The sequence below is a fragment of the Myotis davidii genome, unplaced genomic scaffold, assembly GCF_000327345.1.
Source record: "Myotis davidii unplaced genomic scaffold, ASM32734v1 scaffold46, whole genome shotgun sequence".
Classification (NCBI taxonomy): Eukaryota; Metazoa; Chordata; class Mammalia; order Chiroptera; family Vespertilionidae; genus Myotis; species Myotis davidii.
Window position 1 is genome coordinate 7,206,389 of NW_006383006.1, and position 8,134 is coordinate 7,214,522.

General features: G+C 43.8%; 1 long non-coding RNA gene across 1 annotated transcript in view; it reads left to right on the forward strand.

The window, feature by feature from the left end:
• The first annotated feature begins 370 nt into the window (after positions 1-370).
• Positions 371-8,134, forward strand: part of LOC107181539 — an 8,491-nt gene continuing 727 nt past the window's right edge. Inside the window, exons 1-2 of the long non-coding RNA XR_001512193.1 lie at positions 371-382; positions 1,115-1,117. This is a non-coding gene — a long non-coding RNA (uncharacterized LOC107181539). The remainder of the gene's footprint in view (positions 383-1,114; positions 1,118-8,134) is intronic.

An 8,134-nucleotide genomic window follows, 5' to 3' on the forward strand; every position in this document is an offset into this window, starting at 1 on the left:
GGTTTCCTCAGTGTTTATAGCATGAATATTGTCTTTTTAAAAGACGGCGATATTAAGAAGTGGTAACTGCCAAAGTCTGTCATTTAAATAAAGAGCAGGTGTTACCTATGATGGGGCGAAGTGTGTTGCCCTAGAAATGAGAATCACTTCAGAGAATCACTCTTCTTCCTTTTAAGAGAACTGGTGAGACTCGCCTTGCACTCTGGGTTGGGAAGTCATTAAAACTGCTGAAGCATGTCATGTTGCAGGGCCCTTGCAGCACAACTCCTGGACTGCCTGGAGGTAGCACAGATCAGTGAGTATCATGAGCACCTGAGATGCTGCTTACTTATTAAGCAAGTGTTTGTCCTATGATGTCCTGCATGCTCAGGCCACAGGGGATGTATGAGACTGTTCTGAATGGCCACTTGCTGTCTGAGTTGAAGTAAATAACGCACATCCCTTTAAAGTTCAGTTTCCTCACTTGGGACGTAGGAAGCAAAATGTTAGTTAGGATGCTTTCTTTGGGTGCAAGTTATAGAAAAGGCATGACTCAAGAGCTTTAATAATCATGGGAAGTCCCATCTCACATTATAGGGGGTGCCCAGCTGTGCCAGCAGCCAGGAGGCCTGCCTCTGCTTCGCTTGGCTCTGGCCTCCTCTCTGTGTTGACTGTCTCTACAGCTATAGAAATTTCAGGCACACATCCAGACAGTCCAACACCCAAAGTAGAGAAGAGGGATGTCTCTTCCTACCTGCCTCTTTTTCATCAAAGAGGAGCCTTCCCCAAGCCCCCATCCCCAAGCAGCGGGGCTTGCCCTCATGCCTCACTGGCTAAAATGAGGTAACATGACCCCCTGGGCCAGTTGCTGGTGATGGATGCCATAATTGGTTTAAAAGATTTCACACTTAACCCTGGGCTCTGACCAGAATCAATTCCCCAAGAATAGGATGATAGAAGGACAAACACCTAAACAGCAGCAGGACTTTGCAGACAAAGAGGAAGAAGTAGCTGGTTGGAGTGCAGGCAATGGACAGTGTTTACTGTGCCAGCCCACCAAATTCTTGTGATGAATAGATGAGATGGTGGATGAAAAGTCGCCCACTCAGTGCCTGGCATATGGAAATAATAATAGCAGGTGAGTTTTTTAATGGCTCTTTATATGAATTCTCTGAGTCAATTAGTGCCCTGTGAGGTAGGCACCATCATTACAGATAAGGGGACTGGGACACAGGTGAGTTAAGTACCTTGATCAAGGCAGTGTCTGCATTTAAACTCAGGCTGCCTGACTTCAAGGTCCATTTTCTAAAGGACTACCATTTTCTTCACTGAAATGGTAGTCCAACCCTTCACCTCATCTCTTCCCTGATCTCAAGAAATGTGTAAATTTTGAGTTCAATGGGATTCATGTACATGAAAAATTAGAGACCAATATAATATAGCAGCTAGTGACAATATCAGTGGTATAACAGAGGAAAGAAGTAACCCATGTGTTGAGTGGGCAGCAGGGGGCTGGACCTGGAAGGAGGAGTGATTTTGAAGAGGCAGTGAAGAGCATGCCAGACTGGTATAGCGGCTTGTAGTTTTCAAGAATAAAAATCTACTCTTATGTGAGTTGGGTGAAGGGATGTGGCTTAGAATCCACTCTGGAGAAGTAGAGGCATGGCAGGACTCCAGCCATATTCAACTTAAGGAGAGACTTTGAAGGTTGTTTTATCCACAAAACCATTGACTCATGAGTTGGACTTCATGAGTCACAAAACTTCTGTGCAAGGGAAACCAAATCACATTGGTAAACTCTAAAATTTTCCTAATGTTCTCTTATAACTACTGCCTGTAAGTCCCAAGCTATGGCATTGTTAACTTCCAAGAGAAGTTTGATATTGATGGGAGACTTGGAATTTCCCCCACAAAAGCATGGCAAGATCTCTAGTAGATTTGGGTGGGATGAAAGGTGGTGCTAGAGTTCAAACTCAAGGTAATTTTGCACTTATCCTCATCTCACCTAGCCCCTTAGGATTACATCCCCATGCCTGCAGTTTGGGTACCAAGTCTTCTGAAATGACTCGAGATTTGGACCTAAACTTCACATTCTTATGAAGAGCGCCCTGGGTGTCCCAGTCACAGATGATGTTAGAATGTTGAACACTAGATGGTATTTCCCAAAGGAACCTGCTTGAGGAAGAGATTTCTCTTTATATCTCACACCACTTCCTGTAACACCAATTTTCATGCCAAGAGAGGACCTCCAAGGATGTGATCTGGGCAGGTTTTCGGGTCATGTTGTTTTCCAATATTAATGTGTTAGAATCTAATCAATGTGTTTATATTCTATTTAGTCTTGTCTGTCATCAGGTTCTTGTTCATCATCTTTTACCTTATTAGTCTTAGTATTACTTGCCAAATCCCTCTGCAATCTGACATTTAGATAACAGGTACCTTTCTAGGTTAATACAATATATCAGGTTGGGAAGGATGGTCTCCGGAGTCAGAGAGTGAGTTTAGATTGCAGCACCATCACTCACTGCTGATGCCTCTGGATCCAGGACTGAACTTGTGAGGTGAAGATCTTATGTTCAAGACTGCATAATGCCCATCCTGACCAGGTGAACAAAGTAAAAGGAAGGTGCTCAGATCATTTCCTGGCACATAATTTCTGTTTTAAATGTTAGTTTTTTTCCTTCCCTCCGTCCTTTTCCCCTTAGAGGGGGAAAGGAGAAGAAGGTTCAAATGCAGTAAAGACAAAAGAGCATTTGTGTAGTTTTCAGGAACCCTGATTATGCCACTAAGTTACTGTGTACACTCTGGTGAGACTTACCTTCTCTGGTTCCTTTTCACATGTACAAAAAGAGGAGGTTATATTTTATGTTCCTAAAGTCGCCTGTATATTTAAAATTATATCCTGTCTACATTCCCCAAGTTCTGGATCACCGGAATTCCCCCAATTCATCTGTCACATCCAGGCTCCCAAGTCATCTCCCTCAGATGGGTGTAGCCCAGTTTCTCCCCTTTCAACTTGGCCTTCAGGATCCCCCCTGCTTCTGACCTGTTGTGAAATGGCTGCTATCTAAGATTAACAAGTACCTGCTGACCACTTAGGGAGGGCATGATGGGGACCCAGAGATATGATCTCAGAGCTGTCTAGACAGCCAGCAAGCAGTTCAGTCAACGCACCTGATAACAAAGATGTCATTGGAAAGAAACATGAGGTCATCTCACCCCACCATCTGCAAACTGTGTGCCCCAGAGACCAGGAGGTTCTTCAGAGCCCCTGGCAGCTGAGAGGACAGGGGGCGGAAAGAGACCAGCCCAGCACCACTCCACCAGAGTGAGCTCACCTCTGACTCATTTACTTCCTGGGTTTTGCTGGGAGAGTCTACTGGCTAGTAAGAACAGAGAAAAAAGCTTGAAAGTCACCAATTCCATTTTACCCATTTACAAATAAGGTGACTGTACTTCATACTTCAAAAGCTACAGAATGATTCCCATACCCTTTAGATCCTGTAATTCCACTTTCATATAAGTTCTATCCCCAAAAACTATTTATGGATTTGTGAAAGTTTCAAGAAGGTTCTTTATATCATAGTTTAAATAGAGAAAAATTGGAAGCACCAGTAAGAAAGGAGTAGTTGAACACATATTGGTACACCCCCAAACACAGAATACCTGGAAGTCCCATGTATCAAAGAAAGAATAACTTACATGAAAAAAAGTGCTCATACTCTATTGCTAAGTGGAACACACACACACACACACACACACACACACACACACAAGTACACACTTCTAACATCGCCATTCCTTTCATAGGAGACTATCTTGGAGCCTCTAAGTGGGACATCATTGTATGCATGGTCATCTACAATTTACCTGTGGCATTTATCTGTCCCTTCTCTCACCTACCAGCTCTCCCTCATGCATGACATCTACCACTGCTACCATAAGAATAAGCATGTCCATGTGACATTGGCATATCTAGATGCTTCAATGCTTCCATTGCTGGTACATCAGAAGTCTGCTGGGTTCTTGGCAAGAGCAGGTAATTCTGAACCACATTTCCCTTGATCCTCAAGCAGCAGTTCATGTGCCCAAAGCCACACAGTCTTTCTGCAAAGGTTCCATCCATTTCTTGTCATCACCATCTATCAAGCAGGTCTCAAGTTCACTTCTTCAGCCAGAACTAGAATAGACATCACAGAACCTTCTACTCTCCCTTTCTGCTTTTACTTTTCCCTCTTCCCCCCACACTAAAGAACACAAACTCCTCACTATTCCTCAAGTTATAACAATAAACATTTGCATGTACAAAATTGGAGACAGATGGATGATGGAATGTGTTTTTGATTGGGAAGGTGTGATAGACAGAATAATGGATACCCCCAAAATGTCCAAATCTTAATCCCTTACCTGTGAATCTGCTCATTTACATGGCAACAGAGACTTTGCAGGTGGAGAGTAAGGATCTTGAGATGAGAAGATTACTTGGTAGGTCCAGTGTAATCACAAGGATCCTAATAAAAGGAGGCAAGAGGGACAAAGTAAAAAACAGGAGATGTGACCATGAACTAGGGATTGGAGTACTGTGCTCTGGAGATGGAGGAAGGGACCACAAGCAAGGGGCCCTGGCAGCTTCTAGAAGTGGGAAAGGTTAAGCAAGTTGATTCTTCCTGGAGCCTCCAGAAGGAACTTAGCACCATATGACTTATGTAGGACTTCTTACCTACTGAACAGGAAGGTTATAAGTACTGTTTTAAGTCACCAAAGTAGGAGTCATTGTTACAGCAGCGGTAGGAAACCAATGTCAGACCAGGAGCTGCCAGACTATCCAACTGTATTATGATTGGGGTGGGGGTCAGAAGTTTTCTTTACTTATCTATATTTCTTATCTTCACTACAATCAACACATATAACTTTTATAATAAAAATGAAAAGTTATTATATTTAAAAAGAGAATTCTAGTCTGGAATGTCTCTAACACCCACTGATTTATCCAGAGCAACAATGTCCAGGAACTTTGGAGAGAAGGAACTTTTGGCTGAAGCAGCACTCAGGAACACCGGGCTTCCCCCAAAATGAACTGAGACAATGGATTTAGAGGGAGCAGGCACAGGAAGAAAAGGAAACAAACTGGGGGGGGGAGGGGAATAAACATTAAGCTACAAAAGAAAAGTCAAAATATACATGAAAGTGAATCCTCAGACACTATACAAATCGAGGTGAAGGAGGCAGATAGAGCAAAGGTCAATCAACTGGCCTACACGGAGCACACACATGACATAGCAAGGTGTTTACCGCAACTTCCTTTAGCAGACTCTTCAAGGTTCCTTCCACTGGGGCATCTATGCAAGCATCCCAAGAAGCAGGCTTTTCTACAGATTTTCCCTAGCCTTTTTTCTCCCCACCAAAATATACTTACCTTATTCTAAGGGCAGTAGTCATAGACATGTCATTAAGTTCATGTCATGGGGTAAAGGAAGGAGGCACATTCTAGAACCAGCTCTCCCCAACAGAAATACAGTGCAAGCCACACATGTCATTTTTAATCTTCTGGTGATCACACTTAAAAACATCAAAATAACTAGATGAAACGAATTTTTACAATATATTTTATTTAACTCAATATAGCCAAAATTTTATTTCAACATTTAATCAATGTTACAATGATACTAATGAGATATTTTGCATTTTTCACTTCATGCTAAGTCTTCAGAATTTGATGTATATTTTGCACTTTAAAGCATATCTCGGTTTGGACATTTTGAGTGTCTAATAGCTGTGTTGGCTAATAAGTATTGTGCAGGTCAGGGCAGTTCTAAGTTAAAAGAAATTAAAGAGACCTAATGACCAAGGCCAGTGGGGAGTCTAGCCTGGACACTAGTTCTAAAGAAAAGAGCTATACAAGATAATTACAGAACATTTGAATAGTAGCTGGACAACTGGAAAAAGATAACTATGAACTGGCTATCTATTAAATATTACTATAGAATTATTGTTAGTTATCAGTGAAATATGGGTGTGGGAGAGTGTCCTTATATTTAGGAGACTTAGGCTGAAGTAGTTAAGGGCAAAGTGTCATGAGGTCTGAAAATTATTCCTGAAAAGAATATTTTCAAAAGGAAGAAAGCAAATATGTCAAACTGTTAATAATTATTGAATCCAGGTAGAGAGTAAATGGATGGTCTATGTACTATTTTTTAACTTCTCACTTTGTCTAAAATTCATAATAAACACTTAGGGCAAACACACACACACACACACACACACATCACCTGCCCTAGACCTCATTTCAAGTAGAGACCATTTATCTGTTGAATGCTATTAATCTGCTGAATTAATAGTGCTAAAATGTTTACAGGGTAGAAAATTTTATGGAGGAGGCAACATGGTTAATAGTAAAAACACTAAATTTAAAGACAAAAAAATCAAGATTCCAGTTCTAAGTTTACCATTTACTAGTTATCTAATCTGAGTAGCCTGTTTTGGAAGGCTTCAAGTCATATATATATTATTATAATGAGATATATAATTATATATAGTATCATTATGTTAAAATATTATAATAACCTTATATAATATCTATAATAATAAAAGCACAATATGCTAATTAGACTGGACAGCCGGATGTCCTTCAGACAAAGCCACAGCAACCGGCAGCAGCAGCAGCAGTGTTGGGGTGATGGGGCTGGTGCCTTCCCCTGATTGGCCTGGTCGCCTCCCGCAGAGGGAGGCCAGACTGCTCCCCCAGGGGGAGTGGGCCTATCCATCAGTAGGACATCCCTTGAGGGCTCCCAGACTGTGAGAGGGGGAAGGCCAGGCTGAGAGACTCCGCCCCACTCCAGTGCACAAATTTTCCTGCACAAGGCCTCTAGTATCCTATATAATAAAAGGGTAATATGCAAATTGACAGAATGGCAGAATGACTGGTCACTATGATGCACACTGACCACCAGGGGACAGACACTCAACACAGGTGTTGCCCCCTGCTAGTCAGTGCGCTCCCACAGAGGAGTGGCCACTCAGCCACAAGCCGGGCTGACGGCTGGTGAGCACAGCGGCAATGGTGTCAGTCGGACTGGGCTGAGAAGATCCTTCTCCCCTAAGTGCATGAACGTTGTGCACCAGGCTTCTAGTAGCTTTATATTATAATATACTAGTGGCCCGGTTCTAATATACTAGGGGTCTGTTTCACGACGGGTTCCGTTGGGGTTTTGGCATTTCTGTGCTTCCTAGTGGCATCTGGCTGTGTGGGATGGCCAAGCTGGTGCACCAGTGGCTGCCGGTTCCTTGAGCCTGAGAAGACTGTGCGGTAAAATACAGAGAAAAGATTGCGTCGTAAGCCAGTTCAGGCTGCCCCATTTCAACATTAAGGAATCAATAGCACCCATCACATATGGTGTCCTTTCAATGGAAACACAGAGAGCGCTGCCCAGAGCACGCACAGTGCTGGCTCACCGGGGCCCACAGACCAGCAGCGATGGCGACTTGCGCGAGATGTCGTGAAGTCGTGACACCGAGGTGACACCGGGGGGAGTCTGGCTGCCAAGATCACGTCCTGGCCCACATAGGGAAGCCTGCGGTCGGACACTGACAGGCGGCTTAGGGAACTGACATAGCCATGTTGGTACTGCCACAGTTTCTCTATGCATGTTTAAACCATCTGCGTTCTTCCAGAAAGAAGGGCTTTTTCTCCCACTATGGACGGCCACGCTCCCCCGGGGGGCGCCTGAGGACCGGGGCCTATATGGTACCCTACCATCGCTGGCCCCGCAGGCCACTGCCCTAACAGCTCTGTACCTCTACGGCCCTCTGCGCAGCCCACTGGAGCTGTCCAGCGTGGTCCATCCATCTGCCCGGGCCCCCGGAAGCTACCCGGCCACATGTGCTTGGACCACTCCCACCCGGACTCCGCTTTCCCCACGACTGGTGATGGGCCCAGTGCACCTGCGCAGAGCTCCTGCCTGGACTGGTCATCTGTCTGGTTGTGACGGCCCTAGTCTATTATTAGTATAGACTAGAAGCCCGGTGCACAAAAATTTGTGCAAGAAGGAAGAAAGATGGTAAATCTTGTTCTAGCTGTCCACTTATTAGCATAGTGTTAACTAACAATTACATACTTACCATTCTTCTTCGTGGTAAGAACACTTAGTATTTACTC